Raw genomic sequence first — 2,828 nt, 5'->3', positions numbered from 1 at the left:
GGTATATCTGATAATGTTGTAAAATTGACCAGTATTATTAGCTTACTTTTTATCATCATTGGTATCAACTTGGAACATTTAACTTTTTTGTCATTTAATCTTTTAAAAAAATTTTATATGTCTACTAATATCAACTTTAAAATCCATTACATTTTGAATAAAATAATCAAAAAATACCATGTTAAATATAAAAATGATATAGTTTTCATACAGGATGTTTATTGGTTTAGTTTTAATATGTAACTAATTAAAATCAATGTGAAGAAAACTTACTACACAATAGATAACGGTGGTGTAGCTATAATAAAATGCAACTCATGGGTAACAATAATCAATAGTCTAAATAAGTCATTTATTTAGCATGCAGCAGTAGGAACATAAGAGATGAGAAAATTAAAAAGAATAACTTACTACTTCCCAATTGAGTTGTAGTAATATTATCATCAAACAAAAAAGTTAATCATCACTATTTTTATTTTTTTATATTTTTGGAAGTTTGAAAGATATATATATATTTAAAAACAGAGAAAAAAAACCCCCAAAAAACAGCTTTGGCATTTTAAAAACCAACAATTATCAATCACAAGAAAGGTAAATATCTCCTCAAGGTCCCAAAGTACAAAACCACAGATCTCCACAGGCTCAAGATCACAAAGGGAGGACGTGCAAATCTGAGGGTGACAACTCGACCCACGTCCCTCTGCAGGCAGTGCAGCCACTTGGGGCCCAGGTCCAGCCTCAGGACTGTAAGGCCTACATGGGCTGAGATGGGACATCACTGCCGAGACTCGCTATTTGCAGTGGATGCAAAAGCCATCCAGCAAAATCCCATTACAAATAAATTAAAGATTATTCAAGAAGAACACATTAAATTAGGAAAAGAAAGGAGTATCTTCTAAAAATGGTCTGTTTCCTGGAACAGAAGAAAAGGAGAAGTGGAAGGAGTCCAGTTTCAAGTATTCGCTACTCGGTTTCATTTTACTGAGTTGAAAGCTTACAAAAGTCCACGGCCCTCCCCAACAAGCTCTGAGCATCCACACTTGCTCTGTTTCACTGGCTTCATCCAACAAGGCACAAAGGGTGAGTGCTTCCCAAGGCTCCGTGGCTCCCAGCGGCAGGCTGTCAGCCCCGGTGTCTTGTGCACAGGGTGGCTGAGAGCAGGGCTGTTAGCTCACTCTGACACCGGGATTTTCCTTACTCGTGAAAAGGGACTTGGTTCTGGGCCCACACTACTTATTGTAGATGAGCTTGATAAATTGTGGGCCAGGATGGCCTTGAGGTGAAGCGTGTGCCACAGGTACTGCGGGTGTGTGAGGTCAGTGGAGATGTACAGCAGTGGCATGATGGGCTGCGTGACTATGACCAAGAAGGTGTGGCCCTGGGCGCCAAGGTCAGTTCCACTGGGTCCTGCAGGCAGCCCACCTCTCAGACTTAGACCTTGGCGATCTGGCCGTGGGGCTCCACGATCACATTCACGCCGGGCTTACCCTTAGTTCCGCCAGCACAACCAGTTTGATGTGGTCGTTCTTGTATCGGATGGTGCACCGAGTAGCTGTTATGCAGTAGGCCATGGTGGGCCTGGAACAGGAGGTGGTTGTCCGTGAACTATAGCCCTTGGAAGCTGAGCATCATGTCCTGCAGAATGCCTGGGGTGCCCACCCTCACCAACCCCTTGCAGCTGTGCTTATGCAGGGTCAGCCTCCACAGGTCAGAGTGGCAAGATCTGCTGGACAGATGCCAACAGCTTGGAACACAGGTTCCTGCCAAACATGGAGGCGTGGTTGCTGAAGCAGTGATGTTTGTACCTGAGCATGGCCTCCATCTGGTCTCGCTGCTTGTGGCTCAGGGAGGTGCTGAGCAGTGGGGTTGGCGAACCAGAGAGCAATGTGGTAGAGCGCCAGGTTCAAGATCAGGCGGCAGCACGGATGAGCTGAACCCAGAGGCAGTGGTAATCCTGAAACCACTCAGTCATGGGCATCTCCAAGAACTCCATCCTCTTTGCTTCTCTGCCAAGTCCTGAAGTGTCTTGAGCTCCTGGCTGATTTGCTTTTGAGCACCTGGAGGGTGCCCAGCCCACCCACGTGCACCTCACTGCCCTGCTTGGACTGAAGCACTCACCCCGGTCCCCACTGCTGCCACCACCACTATTGTTTTTTAACAGTAGAGGTAACAATGGTACATACATCAAATAAGAATGACTAAAACAATATGTATAGGAAATAATTTCTAAGGTCATACCATGTAAATAGCAAACTTGCAAGGATTTTCAAAAACATTTGCAACAAATATTTTAAATTATATATTTGAATCAGGGTTTAAAAATCTGAAAATTGATTACTGAAAAATATACATTCTACATATTTTAAATGTTACTATGGCAATAATTTATGTAAAAATTAAATGCAAGAGCACCATAGATATTATTTGGCTTCAAAGCACATCTATATCTACAAAGCATGATATTTAACATATGACCTATTTGTGCTATTTCTGAATTCTTTATTTGGGTTCATTTTTGTCCTCATTATGGATCTTACTTTTATCCTTTCCTTTTTCCCTGTAATTTTCTGTTGAATGACAGATACATTTAATTTTACCTTATGGAGCACTGGCAACTTTTGCATACTATAAATCTCCTTAAGTTTTGTTTTTTCAACAGAATTAAGTTATTTGGAAATAGTTTGAACCCAAGACAAGGCCATAACAGTATTTAGTCCTGAGCTGATTTTTAAATACATTTTTACTGTTCATATTTGAGGTTTACAATACTTTGTTATGTAATACAGATTATAAAACAGTCACTATAGTTGGGCAGAATAAAATATTTA

General features: G+C 41.1%; 1 pseudogene; it reads right to left on the bottom strand.

The window, feature by feature from the left end:
- Positions 1-1,166: 1,166 nt before the first annotated feature.
- LOC103254337 lies at positions 1,167-1,813 on the bottom strand (annotated as a pseudogene).
- Between the last annotated feature and the right edge of the window lie 1,015 nt (positions 1,814-2,828).

The sequence above is a fragment of the Carlito syrichta genome, unplaced genomic scaffold (genome assembly GCF_000164805.1).
Source record: "Carlito syrichta isolate Samal-C Ts95f unplaced genomic scaffold, Tarsius_syrichta-2.0.1 Scaffold275582, whole genome shotgun sequence".
Taxonomy (NCBI): domain Eukaryota; kingdom Metazoa; phylum Chordata; class Mammalia; order Primates; family Tarsiidae; genus Carlito; species Carlito syrichta.
Note: the sequence above shows the minus strand (reverse complement) of the source record. Positions and strands in the feature narration are given on the sequence as shown.